The following is a 23392-nucleotide window of genomic DNA, read 5'->3' as shown; positions in this document are numbered from 1 at the left end:
GTTTGTCGAGATCCGATGAATTGTGGGTTTATGATCAAGTTTATCTATGAGAAATATTTGAATCTCCTCTGAGTTATTTTATGTATGATTGGTTATCTTTGCAAGTCTCTTTGAATTATCGGTTTGGTTTGGCCTACTAGATTGATCTTTCTTCCAATGGGAGAAGTGCTAAGCTTTGGGTTCAATCTTGCGGTGTCCTTTCCTGGTGACAGCAGGGGCAACAATGCACGTATTGTATTGTTGCCATCGAGGATAAAAAGATGGGGTTTATATCATATTGCTTGAGGTTATCCCTCTACATCATGTCATCTTGCCTAATGCGTTACTCCGTTCTTGTGAACTTAATACTCTAGATGCATGCTGGATAGCGGTCGATGTGTGGAGTAATAGTAGTAGATGCAGGCAGGAGTCAGTCTACTTGTTGCGGACATGATGCCTATATACATGATCATGCCTAGATATCCTCATAACTATGAACTTTTCTATCAATTGCTTGACAGTAATTTGTTCACCCACCATAATACTTATGCTATCTTGAGACAAGCCACTAGTGAAACCTATGGACCCCGGGTCTATTTTCCATCATATAAGTTTCCAATCTACCTTATTTTGCATTCTTTACTTTCCAATCTATATCATAAAAATACCAAAAATATTTATCTTATCTTATTATCTCTATCAGATCTCACTTTCGCAAGTGGCCGTGAAGGGATTGACAACCCCTTTATCGCGTTGGTTGTGAGGTTCTTGTTTTGTTTGTGTAGGTGCGAGGGACTTGCGTGGAGCCTCCTACGGGATTGATACCTTGGTTCTCAAAACTGAGGGAAATACTTACGCTACTTTGCTGCATCACCCTTTCCTCTTCATGGGAAAACCAATGCAGTGCTCAAGAGGTAGCAGTGCCCGCCGGAGAGCCAACCATGCGGACCGCCTTCCGAAGCCGCCGCTTCGGCATCCACGTCCAAGTCACCACCATCCGTCCACATCACGGAGCACCAACCTCAGAAGGAGGAAAGAGATGGGACTCCTTCATTCCTAGCCCAACATCAGTCATGGAATCTGGTTCGATGCCCCCAGAGTAGGGGGTGTCCACGCCTACGTCCTCAGCCAGTCCCGGTGGACCATGGAGGGGGGGGGGACAGCCCCATTACTACCGTTGGCCGTCATCAAGCCTTCTTGCACGACACCTCAACCGTGGTTACTGGCGCTGATCTGCTCGATGTATAGCGGCGACCTGACCACCGCCAACCAACCACCACATCCACGAGGAGGGGGACCACCTCACCCGTGGACACCACCCGGATCGAGCCAACCAACACCTAGCTGGAGCAGGATCTCTGACCCCCAGGCCCCACACTAATCCGCCCGAGCATGAGTCCCGAGTCCCGACCATCTCCATGCTGTAAGCTAGCCGCACAGCTAGCCCAAACCAGGAGAATGGGTGGACTACTACCACCTGCATCCCACCACGTAGCGTCCGCCTCACCGGTCGGTGCACCCCTGCCCCAGGACGCCCGCAACCACCCTAATCCACCAGACCGAGCCACCGAAAAAGCAGCCGGAGCCACCACCACGTCAAGGCCCTCACCACACCGAACAGGAGTAGCAGCGCCCGAACCGCACCGCCCACTGCCCTTGCTGCTCGAGGCAGCTGCCAGGCAGATCTGGGCGAATCCCCCCATCATCGGAACTGCCTCCGCAAGCGCCTCCAACAACGCCTAAGCCGCCTGAAGCATGGCCAGCCCAGCGGCGCCCACCAGACCAGCTCGCCGCCATGCCGCGCCCTAGCCAGAGGAGGCCCCGGCGCATCGGCACCCGCTCGCGAGAGATCGAAGAAGGCCCCATCGTCGCCGGAGGATGAGCTGACTACCACGGTGGAAAAATATGAAGTGTGGCCGCTCCACATGGCAGAGAAGACACATCACCTTCTTTCACTATGGCCAAAGAGGAACCATACCCCCTCATCCTAGTTTGATGGATGCTGCATTGCAGTGTTGTAGAGGCTCTCCCTCAATAGCTAGGAAAGGAGCGACAATGCAGCCAGATGGAATGTACATTTATCATGAAAACCTCAAAGCACGAATGACACCATGTTGGTTTCACTATTGTGCCCCACATACACCCAAGTGAAGAGGGTAAGCTATCGAGGGAAAGTCGCATGATAAGAAGTCGAACAAAGGCCGAGATGAGGCGATGAGCACATCGTGAACATGGCCAACCATCACAAATGGGACCGACCACTCGTCATTGTTGTTGTTGATAAGGAGAACCATATCCCTTTTCACCCAGGATCATGGGCAACACGCCGAGGCACAATAGCGAACACAATGCAAGAGACCCCAACAAAGACATAACTCTAGGCCTGTCAAACCTCAACATCCCCATATTCGACCGAACGTCCAAACCCCTCGACACCGCTTTGCCATAATATTACTCACCCAAAAGCACACGTTGCACAAGCATTGCCTCTAAGGACATGGGGATGTTGCTGCCACCTAGCATGAGAAGAATTTTGAGCTTTCACACGAAGACTGCCGCCACACCAACTTCAACAGGTGGTGGCACCCATCACCCATCTTTAAGATTTGGTTCTCTTTAGATAACCCTGTAAAATGATGCCCAATTATAATGAAAAAGAACCTAGCTAAACATAAATATAAGCTTTCCCATAACCAAAAATAATATTATTGCACAGGGTCGAGGCTTGCCACAGGAGAAACAAAATCTTACCACAAGTATGGGAATCTCCGTTATCAATCAATAATAAAAGCCATTCCGGTTCAGAGCTGCAGAATATCTCCTCTCGTGGCAAAACTCAAATCTCTTGAAGAGTGAGGCAAAGAGTGTGTCTTCCTTTGAGCAACTTACCAACTGCATGAAAAATATCCCCATATTGCGAGAAACAAATAGTTCACACACTACAATCAACATGGTAGTTGATACTCCCCCGTCATATCTATAATTTTTGATTGTTCCATGCCAATATTCTTCAACTTTCATATACTTTTGGCAACTTTTTATATTATTTTTGGGACTAACATATTGGTCCAGTGCCCAGTGCCAGTTCATGTTTGTTGCATGTTTTATGTTTCACAGGATCCCCATATCAAACGGAGTCCAAACGGGATAAAAATGGATGGAGCTTATTTTTGGAATATTTATGATTTTTGGGAAGTAAAATCAACGCGAGACGATGCCCGAGGTGGCCACGAGGCAGGGGGCGCGCCTGCCTATACTGGAACTCCCCTGACCCTCGTGGGCCCCTCATAAGGTGGTTGACGCCCTTGTTTGGCCTCAAGAAAGCTAATTTTTGGAAAAATATCTGGGCGAAGGTTTCAATCCAATCGGAGTTACGGACCTTCGGATATAAAAGAAACGGTGCCAGGGCAGAATCTGAGAGCGCAGAAACAGAGAGAGACAGAGAGACAGATCCAATATCGGAGGGGATCTCGCCCCTCCCACGCCATGGGAGCCAAGGACCAGAGGGGAAACCCTTCTCCCATCTAGGGAGAAGGTCAAGGAAGAAGAAGAATAAGGGGGTCTCTCTTCCCCTTGCTTCCGGTGGCGCCGTAACGCCGCCGGGGGCCATCATCATCACCGCGATCTACACCAACACCTCCGCCATCTTCACCAACATCTCCATCACCTTCCCCCATCTATATTCAGCGGTCCACTCTCCCGCAACCCGCTGTACCCTCTACTTAAACATGGTGCTTTATGCTTCATATTATTATCCAATGATGTGTTGCCATCCTATGATGTCTGAGTAGATTTTCGTTGTCCTACCGGTGATTGATGAATTGCTATGATTGGTTTAATTTGCTTGTGCTTATGTTGCTGTCCTATTGTGCCCTCCGTGTCTTGCAAGCGTGAGGGATTCCCACTGTAGGGTGTTGCAATACGTTCATGATTCGCTTATAGTCGGTTGCTTGAGTGATAGAAGCATAAACCCGAGTAAGGGGGTTGCGGCGTATGGGATAAAGGGGACTTGATGCTTTAATGCTATGGTTGGGTTTTACCTTAATGATCTTTAGTAGTTGTGGATGCTTGCTAGAGTTCCAATCATAAGTGCATATGATCCAAGAAGAGAAAGTATGTTAGCTTATGCCTCTCCCACATAAAACTTGCTATCGGTCTAGTAAAGTAGTCAATTGCTTAGGGACAATTCCACAACTCCTACCACCACTTTTCCACACTCTCTATATTTACTTTATTGTTTCTTTATCTAAACAGCCCCTAGTTTATATTTACGTGCTCTTTATTATCTTGGAAACCTATCCAACAACACCTACAAAGTACTTCTAGTTTCATACTTGTTCTAGGTAAAGCGAACACTAAGGGTGCGTAGAGTCGTATCAGTGGCAGATAGGACTTGAGAGAATATTTTTTCTACCTTTAGCTCCTCATTGGGTTCGACACTCTTTCTTATCTAAAGAGGCTACAATTGATCCCCTATACTTGTGGATTATCAAGACCTTTTTCTGGCGCCGTTGCGGGGGAGTCATAGCGTGGGGTGAATATTCTCGTGTGTGCTTGTTTGCTTTATCACTACGTAATTTTTATTTGCTGTTCTAAATTGTTTTCTATCTTTAGTTATGGGTAGGAAACGCAAAATACCAAAAAAATAGTTGTACCTACTACACCAATGGTTGAAGAACCACTCAAAATCTATCACACTCCTGAAGCTTTTTACTTGGATCATCTTCGATCCCTTTGTGCTCGTGCTGAAACCCCAACTAGCTTAGTTGAGGGCAAATCTTTAGATGAGCATGCTTGTTATGCGCGTCACCGTATATCTGAAAAAGGGAAACTTTTACTGGATCAAATACATCGTTTGCAATGCAATGCTTGGAATTTGTGTGAAATATATGATTTTACTTGTTGTTCTAAAAACCCTAAGAAACACCTTCCCTACCAATGTGAGTTTAGTGATAATGGAATCGTATCTTCGTATGCTAAGGGTGTTTATAATTACTATGATGTTCAACAAATTGAAGAATTTGTTGCTTTTAAGGGTGCTTATGAAATTGCTTCTTTGATTGAAAAGTATGATGCTACTCTCTACAAATCTGAAAATTTTGCCATATTTAAATATTGTTATGACAATTATGCTTCTAATTCCAATGTTAAACCATATATTGAGGACTCCTCCGCTGTCCAAGAAGAGACTAATATTTTGCAGGAATCTATGGAAGAAGAAATTGATGAAGCTGTGAGCTCACTGGATGAAAAAGATGATGAGGAGAGCGAAGAACAAAAGGAGGAAGAGCGGATTAGCTACCCGTGCCCACCTCCTAATGAGAGTAACTCTTCAACTCATACATTGTTTAATTTCCCTTCGTGCTTACCAAAGGATGATTGCTATGATGATTGTTATGATCTCGTTGATTCTCTTGAAATATCCTTTTTTGATGATGCTTGCTATGCTTGTGGCCAAGATGCCAATATGAATTATGCTTATGGAGATGAACTTGCTATAGTTCCTTATGTTAAACATGAAATTGTTGCTATTGCACCCACGCATGATAGTCCTATTATCTTCTTGAATTCTCCTGACTACACTATATCGGAGAAGTTCGTGCTTATTAAGGATTTACTACTACACATGATGATTTTAATAGATATAATATGCATGTGCTTGCTGCTCCTACTTGCAATTATTTTGAGAGAGGAACTATATCTCCACCTCTCTATGTTTCCAACACGATAGAATTGCAAGAAACTGCTTATACTATGCATTGGCCTATACTATGTGTGCATGAATTGTTATTTTATGACATGCCGATGCATAGGAAGAGAGTTAGACTTTGTTGTTGCATGATATATGTTAATTTGTGCTCACTACTAAATTACAAATCATTGTTAATTAAAATTGGCTTTGATATACCTTGGGATCCGGGTGGATTCATTACTTGAGCACTATATGCCTAGCTTAATGGCTTTAAAGAAAGCGCTGCCAGGGAGACAACCCGAAAGTTTTAGAGAGTCATTTATTTCTGTTGACTGCTTTCATATAGTTTAAAAACAAAAAAATAAAGAGGGGAACCCAAAACTTTTCAAAAAGGAAAGTGAAAGTGAGAAAGACAAGCATTGTTGAAGTGGGAGCTAGCCTTGAACTTTGTTCATGCTCACGGAAACTTTGTGAATCTTAATTACAGAAACTTTTCATCAAAAATAATTATCCCCTTGTACAATTCCATTGTATTATAAAAATAATGTGCCAAGGTTTGCCTTTAGGATGTTTACAATGCTTGTTGGTTTGTACAGTGCAAGACAGAAACTTTGGCTGTAGTGCGCGATTTTACATTTTTTTACTGGAATGCCAAACGGTTCTGATTCTTTTTGCACTGTCTTGCTGTACAATTTTTTTTATTTTTCCTAATTTTGGTAGAATTTTTGGGGTACCAGAAGTATGGTGAATGTTCAGATTGCTACAGACTGTTCTGTTTTCGACAGATTCTGTTTTTGATGCATAGTTTGCTTGTTTTGATGAAACTATCAATTTCTATCAGTGGATTAAGCCATGGAAAAGTTATATTACAGTAGCTACAATGCAAAAATAAAATATGAGTTGGTTTGCAACAGTACTTAGAGTAGTGATTTGCTTTATTATACTAACGGATCTTACCGAGTTTTCTGTTGAAGTTTTGTGTGGATGAAGTGTTTGATCGAGGAGGTCTCGATATGAGGAAAAGGAAGAGAGGCAAGAGCTCAAGCTTGGGGATGCCCAAGGGACCGCAAGTAAATATTAAAGGAGACTCAAGCGTCTAAGCTTGGGGATGCCCCGGAAGGCATCCCCTCTTTCTTCAACAAGTATCGATATGTTTTCGGATTCGTTTCGTTCATGCGATATGTGCAAGTCTTGGAGCGTCTTTTGCATTTAGTTTTCACTTTTCTTTTATGCACCATGCTGGTATGAGATAGTCCATGGTTGATTTATAGAATGCTCAATGCACTTCACTTAAATCCTTTGAGTATGGCTTTATAGAATGCTTCATGTGCTTCACTTATATCATTTGAAGTTTGGATTGCCTGTTTCTCTTCACATAGAAAACCGCCATTTGTAGAATGCTCTTTTGCTTCACTTATATTTGTTAGAGCATGGGCATACCTTTTGTAGAAAGAATTAAACTCTTTTGATTCACTTATATCTATTTAGAGAGATGACAGGAATTGGTCATTCACATGGTTAGTCATAAAATCCTACATAAACTTGTAGATCGCTGAATATGATATGTTTGATTCCTCGCAATAGTTTTGCAATATAAAGATGGTGATATTAGAGTCATGCTAGTGGGTAGTTGTGGATTGTAGAAATACTTGTGTTGAAGTTTGTGATTCCCTTAGCATGCACGTATGGTGAACCGTTGTGTAATGATGTCGGAGCATGATTTATTTATTGATTGTCTTCCCTATGAGTGGTGGTCGGGGACGAGCGATGGTCTTTTCCTACTAATCTATCCCCCTAGGAACATGCGCGTAGTACTTTGTTTCGATGACTAATAGATTTTTGCAATAAGTATGTGAGTTCTTTATAACTAATGTTGAGTCCATAGATTATACGCACTCTCACCCTTCCATCATTGCTAGCCTCTTCGGTACCGTGCATTGCCCTTTCTCACCTCGAGAGTTGGTGCAAACTTCACCGGTGCATCCAAACCCCGTGATATGATACGCTCTATCACACATAAGCCTCCTTATATCTTCCTCAAAACAGCCACCATACCTACCTATCATGGCATTTCCATAGCCATTCTGAGATATATTGCCATGCAACTTCCATCATCATCATATACATGACTTGAGCATTCATTTTCATATTGCCTTGCATGATCGTAAGATAGCTAGCATGATGTTTTCATGGCTTGTCCGTTTTTTGATGTCGTTGCTATGCTAGATCATTGCACATCCCGGTACACCGCCAGAGGCATTCATATAGAGTCATATCTTTGTTCTAGATATCGAGCTGTAATATTGAGTTGTATGTAAATAAAAGTGTGATGATCATCATTATTATAACATTGCCCCAATGAGGAAAGGATGATGGAGACTATGATTTCCCCAAAAGTCGGGATGAGTCCCCGAACTTAAAAAAAGCCAAAGAAGCCGAAATAAAAAAGGGGGGCCAAAGAAGCCCACCAAAAAAAAGAAAATAAAAAAATGAGAGAAAAAGAGAGAAGGGGCAATGTTACTATCCTTTTACCACACTTGTGCTTTAGAGTAGCACCATGTTCTTCATACAGAGAGTCTCTTGGGTTATCACTTTCATATACTAGTGGTAATTTTTATTATAGAACTTGGCTTGTATATTCCGATGATGGGCTTCCTCAAATGCCCGAGGTCTTCATGAGCAAGCAAGTTGGATGCACACCCACTTAGTTTCAGTTTGAGCTTTCATACACTTATAGCTCTAGTGCATCCATTGCATGGCAATCCCTACTCCTCGCATTGACATCAATTGATGGGCATCTCCATAGCCCGTTGATTAGCCGCGTCAATGTGAGACTTTCTCCTTTTTTGTCTTCTCCACATAACCCCCACCATCATATTCTATTCCACATATAGTGCTATATCCATGGCTCATGCTCATGTATTGCGTGAAAGTTGAAAAGGTTTGAGAACATCAAAAGTATGAAACAATTGCTTGGCTTGTCATCGGGATTGTGCATGATTTGAATATTTTGTGTGATGAAGATGGAGCATAGCCAGACTATATGATTTTGTAGGGATAACTTTCTTTGGCCATGTTGTTTTGAAAAGACATGATTGCTTTATTAGTACGCTTGAAGTATTATTGTTTTTATGTCAAATGATAGACTATTGCTTTGAATCACTCGTGTCTTAATATTCATGCCATGATTAGACATATGATCAAGATTATGCTAGGTAGCATTCCACATCAAACTTATCTTTTTATCATTTACCTACTCGAGGACGAGCAGGAATTAAGCTTGGGGATGCTGATACGTCTCTGTCGTATCTATAATTTTTGATTGTCCATGCCAATATTCTTCAACTTTCATATACTTTTGGCAACTTTTTATATTATTTTGGGACTAACATATTGATCTAGTGCCCAGTGCCAGTTCCTGTTTGTTGCATGTTTTATGTTTCGCAGAAACCTCATATCAAACGGAGTCCAAACGGGATAAAAACGGACGGAGCTTATTTTTGGAATATTTATGATTTTTGGGAAGTAAAATCAACGCGAGATGGTGCCCGAGGTGGCCACGAGGCAGGGGGCGCGCCTGCCTATACTGGGCGCGCCCCTGACCCTTGTGGGCCCCTTGTAAGGTGGTTGACGGCCTTCTTTGGCCGCAAGAAAGCTAATTTTTGGAAAAATATCTGGGCGAAGGTTTCAATTCAATCGGAGTTACGGATTTCCGGATATAAAAGAAACGGTGCCAGGGCAAAATCTGAGAGCGCAGAAACAAAGAGGCAGACCCAATCTCGGAGGGGCTCTCGCCCCTCCCACGCCATGGGAGCCAAGGACCAGAGGGGAAACCATTCTCCCATTTAGGGAGAAGGTCAAGGAAGAAGAAGAAGAAGGGGGGCTCTCTCCCCCTTGCTTCCGGTGGCATTAGAACGCCGTCGGGGGCCATCATCATCACCGCGATCTACACCAACACCTCCGCCATCTTCACCAACATCTCCATCACCTTCCCCCATCTATATTCAGAGGTCCACTATAACATCCCAAATTTTCAATTTGGAATGTTATACACTAGATCATCATTGCATATCATATTTTATTGCTTTTGGTTTGATCCTAGAACTTCTACGCAACTCAAGGACCCTCAGAGAGAGTTGGGGATTTCATTATTTTCATATTTGAGTTTTTCTCAAATTTTGAAAATAGGATAATTTGATTTTATTTATTTTATCTTCAGTTATTTCTATTATAAAAATATGAGAGAGGGAATAAAATGACTTTACCAAAAATAGAGAAATATTGAGGATTTAATAAAAAATCAAATAAGATTTTATTTTAGAGTTTTCGCTATTTTATTTGAATTTAGGAAAATTGCACATTTTTCAAAACTGCATTTTAGGGCCAAGAAAATGTTCATCTCGTTCTAAATATTTTATTTAGACGGTGAAAATTTGTTTTGGCATATTTAGATTTTTATTTATTTTTCTAAGATTTATATCCTTTTCAGCAGAATTGTTTAAAAAAAAGTTTCAGTGTCCGACTGGGCCGAGGCCCAGCCGAGCCAGCCCGTCTTCCCAGCGACGCTGTCTCCTCCAGGAGACCGCGCGACCGCCGCCGCCGCTCGGACCCCGAGTCCGACCGGGACTCCTCCGCCGCTGCCTTGCCCCCTCCCCCAAGCCACCACCCCCCTCTTAAATACCCCCCTTCCCCGCCGCCTCACCCTGTCTCGCCCACAGCCGCCGAACCCGCCCGCCGTCGGAGCCGCGCCGCCGCTGAAGCCGCCCCGCCGCCGCCGCCGGGAACCCCGCCGCCCCACACCGCCTCCCGTCGCCCCGCCAGAGCCACCCCACCTCGCCGGAGGTATACACCGCCGCCCTCGCCGTGATCCGTTTTTTAAAAAAAAACCAATCCATTTTTTAGAAAACCCTAGGTTTTTTTGATCGTTTTATTTTATTTCTCCAGTTTGTTTATTTAGCGAGCATTCGCTCGTTCGTTCGTTTTAATGGACAAGTTCACCGTTTAGTTTCAGTTAACAAACGTCCGTTCGTTAAACTGTTCGTCAGCTTTTTTCTTTTTCTCGGATTTTCCGCGATTATTTCTGATCGCGATTTCTGGTCCAATTTTCGTTCTAGTATAACTTTTCGCTCGTTTATCGGAATCAGGCAATTCAAACGCCTAGAGTTTCGTCTCAAAACCCTGTTTCCATGTAACTAACTCAAACAAGTTTTTGCTTCTGTAAAATTTGACTTAGGCCCAGATTAGTAAACGAAGCTTGTTTCTTTCACCGTTTGTGTTTCGTTGCTTCGTTCGATTTGATTCTTTTTGCAAACCGGAGTTCTTAAGTTGAACTTTCTGGTTAGATCTCTTATTTGAGTTTTACCTGTGCATTAGATGAGTGCTTATTGTATGCTTGTTTGTTTGCGATAGAGTACCCGGAGTGCGCCGCTTGCTACTTCGAATCTCTAGGTTTCACAGATCATCAGCAAGGCAAGTAACACTTTGATCATACCTCTTTACTACCCAGTTTTATTGCATTAGATCAATCCTCAACATTGCATGATTAGGATCTAATTAATTTGTGGGTTTTGGGAAGTAGATGAGGTAGTACCTATTACCTGTTTAATATAAAACCCTTGGGAGTTACTTCTACGTTTGCTTAGATTGCCATGCTATGCTAGTAGACTGGATTGGGCGAGTGTGTCCATGACAGATGTGAGATTGTTATTTAATGGTTTATTTAAGGTGGCAACTTAAACACACATCTGGGTGGATTGAGGCACCTGGGCATTCCAGCGATTGCCTGTTTTTCTTTATGGACTGCCACCCAGGCTCAAAGGGATCATGATATTTTTCATGCTAAAAACTTCCGTGTGCAGCCGCAAGCTACTATGGGCTCTAGCATAGTTGATTAAGTCGTGTGAACTCTTACAGTGGTAGACTAGCAGATGTAGGGGATGTAGGTTGGTACTGTCTACCCGATCGTAAGGTGCAAACGCTTCTGAAAGACTATGTCTCGGTCATCCATTTCTCAAACATCATGTAGTGCGAGAATCCCAACGGAGGAGATCGAGTCTTGTGGGGAAAAGTGCGCAAACCTCTGCAGAGTGTATAAACTAATCATGGTTAGCCATGTCCCCGGTTATGGACATCTTGAGTATCTAGTACTTGGATTATCATGTGAATCCCATCATGTTACTTTAATTTAATTTGTTGGGTTTAATGATGATGTTTAATTGGGCTTGAGAGGATGTCTATCTTCTCAATGTTTAACAACCACCATGATAGTTAAATAAAATTTATTCCTTTGCAGTAGGGAAAAATTGGCTTTACGCAAAACTGTAACCATAGAGCTTTCCACCAGCCATATATGCATGTAGTATAGCATATTTCTGTTCATTATTCTCTATGTGTTACATTGCCAGCATATTCCATGTGCTGACCTATTTTCGGGCTGCAACGTTCATGTTGTAGACTTTTCAGACGACAAGTAAGGTGCCTTAGGTCGTGGTTCTATACTCAGTGATGCCGTTGGAGTTGATGGACTCACTTATCTTCCAAGCCTTCCGCTGTTATCGTTATTAGATGGCGTTAAGCTGTATTTATTGTAATAAGTTCTCTTTTGAGACATTCGATATAATAAGTGTGTGATTGCCACTCTGTTATAAATCCTTCGAGTACTGTGCGTGTCAGCATTACTGATCCAGGGATGACAATGATGCACAGAGACTTGACCGTCTGAGGTCTGGTCGCTACAAGATGGTATCAGAGCACACGCTGACAGTAGGACATGACCACTAAGCTAAAAACCCTAGATCACTACTCACTCTTCTCATTTCTGACTCCTCATCTTTTCTACTCTTTTAGGATGGCGGATGCAAGGAACAAGTTCACGCAACCGGATGAAGATACACCCTTTGGACGCCACTTGAAGGAAGTCACTAGGTACCTGAACATCGGAGTACCAAGCTTCACCGGGACCTACATCGCCACTCTACCAGAAGAGGAGCGTTGTATGATTCAAGTTCAAGTTCCAGGAAGAACGTTCATGCCCGTTACTGAGCCCATAGAGTTTTCCTTTGATGCCCCAACCTGGAGTCTAGGAAAGAGCATGACAGCCCACATCACAATGGGACGTAGTGGATAAGTTTACCACAAGGATCTCAAGGATACTATTTACCAGATTTGTGGGCGCCAAGATGATCAATGGGAGATGATCAGTACCAGGAAGGATAGATCAATTGCAGCTTTCATCTAGGAGTTAAACCAGCACATTCGATGCCAGGAGAACCAGATGTGCGTATGCATGATAGATCTGAAGAAGGCTATGACCAAGATCACGGAGTTGGAGGAAGAACTCAAGTCTACACTCGATGGATATGAGGAGGAAATAGCAACACTCGTGGAGAAGAATGATGATCTGAAGAAGAAGCTGACGGTATTCATGGGATTCCCCGCGACTGGAGGAGAAGACGATGATTGCACCTGTCTAGAGAACTACATCATCATCGACGACACCGACTCGGACCCAGACGATAGCGATGATGACTATGTTGATGAAGCTGGAGCGGATATCATGGAGTCTTCAACGGAGCAGTTTTTCTAGTCGACCACCATAACAATAGTAGTATTCCCCCATTTATCTAGTATAGTCCGAGCACTTTTGTAACGATAGTTAAACCGTTGTATGCCCTTGTTTGATTTGAATGAAGTGATATTGTTTGCATTTGTCTCATGTGCATATGGGTAGTGTTTTCTCTCTAGACCTCATTCTATTCTGAATTCTCATCTTTTCTAAAACCCTCAGATGCCTCCGAGACGTGACAATGGATTTGCTTTCCCACCGGAGCTCACTCAGTTGATCCAGCAGCAGAATGCGTTGATGCAGTTACTAGTCCAGAATCAGAATCAGCGGAACAACAACAACAACAACAACAACAATCCACCACCTCCACCACCTATCGATCACTTAACCCGTTTCCTTAGACTGAATTCGCCGGTGTTCTCCAGTAGCACCGAGCCGATAGTTGCAGATGATTGGCTCCGCAAGATAGGAAGGGAGTTGACCACTGCAGGATGCACAGATGCGGAAAAGGTGCGTTTTGCCGCACATCAGCTTGATGGACCCGCAACATCATGGTGGGAGAATTTCACAACCACTTATCCTATCGACACTGTCACATGGGATCAGTTTCAGCAGGCTTTCCGTACTGCCCATGTTTTAGTAGGAGCTATGGCCATGAAGAAGCGTGAGTTTTGCAACTTGCGCCAAGGAGGACGTACTGTAGGCCAGTATGTGGATGGCTTTAGTAAGTTAGCACATTATGCCCCAGATGACATTGCTATGGATGCAGCGAAGCAGGAGAAGTTTCTGGAAGGACTAAATGATGAGCTGAGCATGCAGTTGATGGTAGCAACCTTCAACAACTACCAGGAGTTGGTAGATAAAGCTCTCATGATTGAAGGGAAGCAATAGCAGATTGACAACCGCAAGAGGAAGTATGGACAAGGGAAGTACAATTCTGGAGCTCAGCAGAAGCCACGTTTTACCCCGAAATCGGGAGGACATTTTCAGCATACTCATGGAGGAGGGAGTTCGCACAATAATAATGGCCCCAAGAATGGTAACGGGAATGGAGGAAGCAACGGCCAGAACCGTACCAACCCATCAACCCCAGCCAAGAGAGACCTGAGCCAAGTCACTTGCTATAAGTGTCAGAAGACTAGACATTATGCCAATGAATGTCCTGAAGCCCAGAATGGAAATGGCAATGGAAGCTCTGGGAAGAAGCCGAACCCTTTCAATAGGGGACATGTGAACCACGTTAACGTGGAGGAGGTTGAAGCCCAACCAGATGCAGTAATAGGTAAGTTTTTGGTTAAGTCATTTACTGCACTCGTTCTTTTTGATACTGGTGCATCGCATTCATACATATCAAGGGGATTTGTGGATAAGTATAAACTGCCAACCCAAGCCCTTAGGTCACCCATGTTAGTAACCTTGCCTGGAGCAGAGTATATGGCTAGTTTATGGTGTGATCGGTTACCATTAAGGATTGGTAACTACGTGTTTCCCTTGGACCTAATAGTATTGGAATCGCAAGGATTGGATGTGATATTAGGCATGGATTGGTTATCGAAGTATGGAGGGAACGTTGAATGCGCCAGTAAGTCGATTTTGCTTACCACTCCAGAAGGAAGAAGGATCAAGTATGTATCCCGGCATGTACCGAAGAGGACTCAAGTAAATTCCTTATCAGGAGTTGTACAGGAGGAAGTACCCGTGGTGAAGGATTTCCCTGACGTATTTCCAGAGGAGTTGCCAGGCATGCCACCGGATAGAGACATTGAGTTTTTGATTGAGCTTTTGCCAGGCACAGGGCCAATATCTAAGAGACCATACAGGATGCCCGCAAAAGATTTGGAGGAGATTAAGAAGCAGATTAAGGAGTTATTGGATAAAGGCTATATTCGCCCAAGTTCTTCACCTTGGGGATCGCCAGTGCTTGTAGTGGAGAAGAAGGATGGATCATTAAGGATGGTTGTTGATTATCGAGGACTGAATGAAGTGACCATCAAGAACAAGTACCCGTTGCCGATGATCAACGATCTGTTTTACCGATTGAAAGGAGCTAAGGTATTTTCCAAGATTGATTTACGATCAGGATACCATCAGTTGAAGATTCGAGAGCAGGATATACCTAAAACTACAAAAAAATACACTTCCGTGATGATACGTGTTTGTCACAGTAGGTCGCATTTTCTATCATGCATGTACATCCATGACGATTTTATGACAGAATCGAGATAGTCATACCTGTGCTATCGTAGAAGTGTTCCATGACATTACCTAAATTATCATCACGGAAGTGTCCACTTCCATGACGATAAATCGCGCGTCACAGAAGTGCTTTCGTCAAGGGTGACCGACACGTGGCATCCACCATAACAGAACGCCGTTAAGCTATCGGGTCGGGTTTTGGATCCGATAACCCGTTAACAGCCCCGACCAATGGGGATTTTCCACGTGTAAAATCATCATTGGCTGGAGGAAACATGTGCCGGCTCATCATTGGGACAGATGTCATCCACTCACTGGATAGAAGGCGCCTATGATACGTCGACACATGGCACGACCCAATAGTGGCCCATTCCTGTGAAAAGGTCGGCCCGTTTGACTTGGTCAAAAGCTGGCGGGCCGGCCCATGGAAAGCCTGTTAACGACCTGTTAGCATATAGCCCATTTACAGCCCGCTAACCCAAGGCCCCTTACGCCCTATGCGAATTAGGCCCAGTAGCGTCATCTGGGCCATCCAATATGATTCCAGCCCGTTTTCACTTCTGGCCCATGTATAGCCCATGATGTCTTTCGGCCCATATGAGGCACTTTGTAACTCTTGGCCCATTAGCGGCCCGTGCTGAAACTGGCCCGTAATGAACAGTGCATTACTTTACACCCATTAATGGCCCACGGTGAAACTGGCCCGTAATGAACAGTGTAACACTTTATACCCATTAACGGGCCATTATTCCGTTGGGCCGTTTCCAGCCCAAGTTAACTTTCGGCCTTCTGTGGGCCCATTTATTCTTGGGCTCATTTGCAGCATTTGGTTACTTACGGCCCATTACTGTCATTTTCTGCTTGTGGGCCAAATTCAGCCCGTCGTTACAGTCGGCCGTTTGTGGACTGTTAGTCTGTTGGGCCATTTTCATAGCATCACCAAATACGGCCTATTAATGGCCCGTTATGGCCAGCCCATAAAACGTACGATTTCCATTAAAGGCCCGTCTACGGCCCATTAAAGGCCCGTACAAGACCCATATATGAGTCGGCGGCCCATGGATCCTACGAGACGTAGAAGGCCCATGGATCCGACGGCCCATAGAAGGCCCATGGATCCGACAGCCCGTGAAGGGCCATGGTCGGGTGAGTTGGCCCCCGTTTGAACGATATAGCATATTCAAAGAATTATCCTACTCAATACTATCACCTCTAAAAAGCATACACTATACAACAAAGAGATCAAGGCATAGAAAGGTAGAATAATCCTACACTATACAATAAAGAAATTACAGCCAATTATACCCGCTGGGTATTATGGTTCGGCACAGGTGATAATAAAGCATACACAAACAACAAATTACATATACTAGGCAAATACAGCTCATACATCATGGACGCGCATCAACTTAACTCCATTTGAACTATAATCTCTTCAGAAAATAGGATTGGCCAGATTCAGATAGCACAAATTTCAGTCTGCAAAATCTCCAATTCCTTCATGGTTACCTCGGTGTCTTGTTTCATTTTTTTGACTCCTGCATCTAATACCTACATGTCCAGTCTCAACTTGTTGATTACACGTTGACAATCATGTACACATTGTCTTGCCACCTCCAGTTGATGCTCGAGAACATTAGCACATTCCAATTCCAATCCATAATCATTCGGTAATGGCCATGCCGCACTGCTCGCAGATTTTTGTGTTGATGTCACTTCATCCTGAAATGTTTCTGTAAGTACACATGACTAGGGCAAAAATATAGTTACAACAGTGAAGCGAACAAGACACTATTTTGTACTACATGGCAAAACAGGACTAACAATAGTGTTACACATCACTTTCACACAAAAAATGTTACACGTCATGAAGCATAAGCAGGTGATATTTTAAAAATTATAAAAAAGATAGTCTGTGCAGCCTGCATACAGAAATCCCTCTTAGCTCACCAGAGGAGCATGATGTTGGGGCCCAATCAAAAACACAGACAAGTTACAAATTTAGACAGCATGTTGCGTATAAGTAAGCAAGTAGTTGGCCATTCTGTACCTCAATTAAAGTCTTAGGGAGCATAATGAACAGCAGAGGGTTTCATACAAACATACTACAGCAGGCAAAACTATGCAATCATTAGCGTAGTATAAACTAGATTGTGAGCCTCATGCAATAATAGTTGGTTAATAGACTTCAAAGCTTCAGGCACACTTCGGCAGAGTAAATAAATGGTAAGGCCTTTAATTATGTCAACTAATAGTGATACAAGTACCAAACATCAGGCATGATTATTTGGGCATCTCATTAACTGAGGACAAATAAAGCAATTGAAAAGAGAAAATTAACTATGCCTGAAACAAACAAGGAATTGAACTGTTGAGTTGCATATAGTGACTTACCTTAGCAGGTTGAAGAGGCTCAGCGCAGCTCCTACTTCTCTTGCAAGGATCCTTCCTAACAACTTGTACATGGAAATCCTCAATCTTATCTTCATTGCACCCCCTCTGCAAGGTGACACAGACTAGTTACTCGTCTCCTTGGAAGATAAATATCCATACTTTCCAGTTTGTGAACACAAAAGGATGAGACTATAACAAAACAACACCACATAATGAAACATGCCGCATCTCTTGCACTTGCACACAATGAAATGAGCATTTACTATGTCTGCACTATGTAAAAACTAGGCATACCTTCGAACTAGATCTCCAGGTACTTTTGGAGAGCCTACTATAGTGTACAACCAAACCTTTATGTCACCTATGAGTTAGACAAGGCCCCAATACAGTAGCCCTTAGTGTTTAAATCGTTGACAAGCTCTGTTAGAGTGTTAGGTCAAGAACAGCAAGTAATCAAAGCAAACAGTCCTAGTATGGCTGGCTGATGCAAACAAGCAATTGAACAGATGTGTGAGCAAATCTTACATATCAAGAAAAGAAGCAAAGAAGGAGGTTTAAAGACCATCACTTGACTGACCAGATTTAAGGGGCATTTAAACATCATGTGCAACGTATGAACTAACATAAACATTGCATATTCCAGATTCTACAATGGAATACACATGTATTAGGTTATGCCATGTATGATGATGCCTAAATGTACAGATAGCAGGCAGGAGTGATTCATCATTGCATGCACAATTGAATTGCAGGTTAAGGGCCAGTTCGATTCCGCCTTTTCAGGGCATATTGTCAAAATAAGCCATAAAAGATGTAAATAAGTCATTTTTGAGTTATGGGCTTGGGCTTAACTAATTTCACTTTGGAGGGGGGTGTTTCGGGTAGAACCTCACTAAAAATTGAAGGGAAGGGGAATAGTGAAATGACTCTATTGTCTGCCTATATTACACTCAAAATGCAACTGCTGACGCCCGTGTCACACTTGACCCTCAAGTAAAAACAAACACGCAAGCATTCATTGCCCTGCTCACTTGCATCTCCTCTCCCCTTTCCCTCTACCTCGATCCCCTGCCTGCAGCACTAGGGTTCCTCTAGCGAGCCGTCCCCACTGGTCCCATCTGGCCTACTCCTCGATGATGCTATGTCCAGCTAGGCTACATGGCCGTCGGGTAGGGGCAAATCTCCCTAGCTGCTCCTCCCTCTGGCGCCGCCACTCATTCTCATGGTCTCCAGCAGCTGCTCCACTGTGGTTCGTCCAACGCACTACTCTGGCGGGCGCTGCACAACTACGGCTGATGCCACATTGCAGCAGAAGGCACCTTATTCCCCCTCCCCTCCTCCCAGGCCATGGCCTTGAGGTGCTGTTGAAGGATGAGCTCATCCAACAAGGTGAGAATCTCCTCTGATTTTTTGCCAAATTTTCATTCTGATCCACTATATGATGAATTGCTATGAGCTGCTTCTGTTGCTGCTATATGATGCATTGCTATGAGCTGCTCCTGCTGCTGCTATATGATGAATTGCTATGAGCTGCTGCTGTTGTATGATGAGTTGCTATGAGCTGCTGCTGCTGCTATATGATGAATTGCTATGAGCTGCTGCTGCTGCTATATGATGAGTTGCTACAAGCTGCTCCTGCTGCTGCTATATGATGAATTGCTATGAGCTGCTCCTGCTGCTACTATATGATGAATTTCTATGAGCTGCTCTGCTTCTGCTATATGATGAATTGCTATGAGCTGTTGCTGGTATACAATGAATTGCAGACTGCTGCTGCTGTATGATGAGTTGCTATGAGCTGCTGCTGCTATATGATGCTTTCAGGTGGTGCTGCTATATGACAATAACCAACCACTTGGACCATCGAATTTCAATAAATAATTGTTCTTCATTTAAATGTGGGTCATGCGTTCTTCGTTTAAATTAGGCAATGGGATCTCTATGGAAAACATTGACCAAAGTAGATTGTGCAAAGTAGATGGTATCTTTGTATTTGCATTTCGAGGAAATAGTGATGGTCTATTTTCCCATCATATTAATTACTGCACTGGGTTCAATTTGTGATGTTTGCAAGTCAAATTAATTTCCATATGGGCAGTAAAATGAAAAATATATATTGCAATCTAGACTTTCCACTGATCATACCAAAGATAAGCTGAAAACGCAATGAAAAGAACTGGTTGGATTATTACATGGAGCTTATATTCACATGTGCTTATTTTCTTAGGATAACTCGTAATAACTGTCCCTAAGAAACTTGGCTAATAAAACTGGCATACAAATAACATGTCATGATGATTGCAATGGAGGAGTGACAGACCATAGCACACTGTATAGGCTCACCGCTGCCTCTCCTTTTTTTGCGATGTTCCATGAAATTGCCACATACATCTTGTACTTTTTCATTGTGTAACCCTATCTGCAAGTTGACACGGCTAATTTCAGATATCTCTACATGATACTACATTGCATATCCCTTGCGCGTATTTAAACCACCAATTAACGATTGTGTGCGTACCATAAACTAGCCATGACTCTGTATGCTGGACTAGTAGGCAGTCTAAGGGAGCCTAATGTAGTGCACTGGAATTCCTACATGCCACCTATGATTTTGTGTAATGTACTGCCCCTGTTCCTAAATATATGTCTTTGTAGAGATTCCAGTATGGACCACATACAGATGTATATAGATGCATTTTCAAGTGTAGATTCACTCATTTTGCTCCATATGTAGCCTATAGTGGAATCTCTAGAAAGACTTATATTTAGGAACGGAGGTACGAGGTAGTATCATGTATGACATCTACATATCTAATTTAGCAGCCAATAGTAGAAATCATTGTCTGCACAAAGGGATTACTGGTCGAAAATCCTAGCGAAGCACGCTGGCAGGCACAGAACAAAACAAGAGAGAGAGATGCGCTTACAAGATCATAGCAATGCCTCAGTCCAGGATCTTGGTTGGCCAAGCTGTTAGATCAAGAACAAACATCGTCCTTGTAGTTTTTGCCAGCTGCATAACAGGTAACAGCGATCGGTTAGTATATTTTAAGTACATCGGGCAGGTGATGTTGGATGGGTTTAAAGGTGACAAGTACCTAGGCCGTGGCGGGTGCTTGGCATCTCTCCAGACGGTGGGAATCAGGTTAGAAACATCGAGGGTGATGACGTTGCGCTGGCTGTCGGGGTCCGGTAAGGAGATCTAGAACCGTCGAGTAGGGTGTTTGTGGAGCGGCTCCGGTAGGGTGGACTATGGTGTGGGCGAAGCGGATCTGTGGCTGTGGACGAGGGCATAGGTGAAGTTGCTCTGGTGGTTGGGTTAAGGATGGTGTCGACGATGCAGATCTGCGGCCGTGGACGGGGCGTCAGAAGCTGCTCCGGTGGTTGGGTTAAGGATGGTGTCGACGACGCGGATCTGCGGCCGTGGACGGGGCATCAGAAGCTGCTCCGGTGGTTGGGTTAAGGGTGGTGTCAACGATGCGGATCTGCGGCCGTGGACGGGGTGTCAGAAGCTGCTCCAGTAGGTTGGATGAGGGTGCGAGGAAGTGGATCTGAGGCCGTGGACTTATGAGTTGGCAAAGCGGCCCCAGTAGGGTTGAGAATGGTATAGGCAAAGCTACTCCGGTAGGGTTGACGATGGTGTCGGAGAAGCGGCTCCGGTAGGGTTGAGGAAGGTGTCAGCGAAGCGGTTCCGGTAGGGTTGAGGAAGGTGTCGGCGAAGAGGATCAGAGGCCGTCGACGGGGGCGTCGGTGGGGCGGCTCCGGGGGGTGTGGACGAAGCGTCTCCAGTGGGGAGTACGAATGAGCCACTGCAGATGCGCGGCGGTTGACGAGAGTACCGACGAAGAAGATCTGGCACCGTGGACAAGGCCGACACTGAATGGGCTGTGGTACAGTGGTGGATGAGCAGTCTACTTGTTTCTAGGGGAGGTGGGAGGGGTAGATGCGGCCGCAGAAGCAGATCCAGCGAGGTGGACGCTGCTGGCAGTGAATGGGCTATGGTTCGCCGGTGGCTGAGCAGTCTAGGGTTTCGAGAGGGGATGGGAGAAAGGGCGATGAAGTACGGACGACGTGATGTAAGATGCTCTGGTGCTGTGGAGTTAGTCGTTTTTGCGAGAGGGGGAGAGGAAATGGGGGTGCCGTGTAGTGGGGGAACCGGAAGTTACCAAAGCAGCCCCGACCTATCATGTAGATGAGGGCGGTATTGTAACTGTTGGTCTCCGTGCACCAAGGACAAAAGGGGGATTTCGCATGCTAAAGACTAAGGTGGCGGAAATTTTAGAAGGAGGCGGGAGATTTTGCCACCCGCGGGATCGTTCGTATCCAATTTCAACTGATTTTGGACCGTGCTAGCGGGAAGGTCATCCTAGACTATGTACACGGGGCACGCGTCAGCAGTTAATAACTGGTGTGAAGTCCACCCTAGAAAAAAAGACAATAACTCGGGATGATGCGCCAATAACTTGGACGTTCACACAGGCGCGGCCAATCGTACGGGTGTAGTGGCTCGTTCACAAAAAAGGGATCAAACGCTCAGCTTATGTATTTCTCGTGTAAATAGATAAATTTAGTGCCATTGGTTATTTACTTTAAACATAATGCATTGACGTGTTAGTGTAAAGGCGCACAAAAATAAATGGATATTGTAGTCAGCTACTTAAAAGTGTTACCTCATATGATTACATAGCCTCCATTTCATAAATTGCGTACCCGTTGAATTCATATATGAATATTACATATATTACTTCAAAATAGAAACTTAAATCATCCAAGACTAATGAATTTGAATGCAAGAGTAACAATGGTGCATGTACATGATAACTACATTGGTTGTTTGAAGAAACATCACTGTAACTTTGGCATGCACAATTGAAAAGGTTTATTTAAATAGAAAAAATGTGATATGTGAGTGTCCAATCTTTATAGCGTTGAATCGATATTGTACCTTTGGCCACGATACGAAGTAGATATTAACTTATGTTCAAGCGATGCACGTCCACGATCGCTAGATAGTGATACGTGAATGAATTGTGCAATCTCTCTCACACGCATACATATCTCATTTCCCTGTGGGCATCAGAATCACACACGCGCACTTTGTGTATTTCTCTCCCTCCGTCAGGGTTAAATTTGTCTTTCTACCCCGTCCTACAAGTCTCTCACACAGAAACACACACACTCTCTATGTCTAACACGCACACCCCTTTAATTCTGCCCACCCACAGCCACTAATGTCTCAAAGTATAATAATGCCTCTCACACATATGCTATCTACATATCCCTTAATATAGCTAGATATGTGTCACACAAACTTCTTCTCCTTACTAGCAAGATGCCCATGCGTTGCACGGAACATCAAGATGCATTTGTATGAGAAGTTTATCTTGTGGGAGAAAAGGATGAACGAGGGAATGCCTTATTTGCAAATGCGGAGAGGGGTGTGGGTATCTTTTTGCAAAATTGCCATATTTTCCTTCCTATCCGTCGGATATAAATCGGATGGCCTATATTGCAGGATGGCAGGAACACCATCATCACCAACTCTGTTTTTTTATAAGAGTAGAGAT

The sequence above is a fragment of the Triticum dicoccoides genome, chromosome 3B (assembly GCF_002162155.2).
Source record: "Triticum dicoccoides isolate Atlit2015 ecotype Zavitan chromosome 3B, WEW_v2.0, whole genome shotgun sequence".
NCBI lineage: Eukaryota > Viridiplantae > Streptophyta > Magnoliopsida > Poales > Poaceae > Triticum > Triticum dicoccoides.
Note: the sequence above shows the minus strand (reverse complement) of the source record.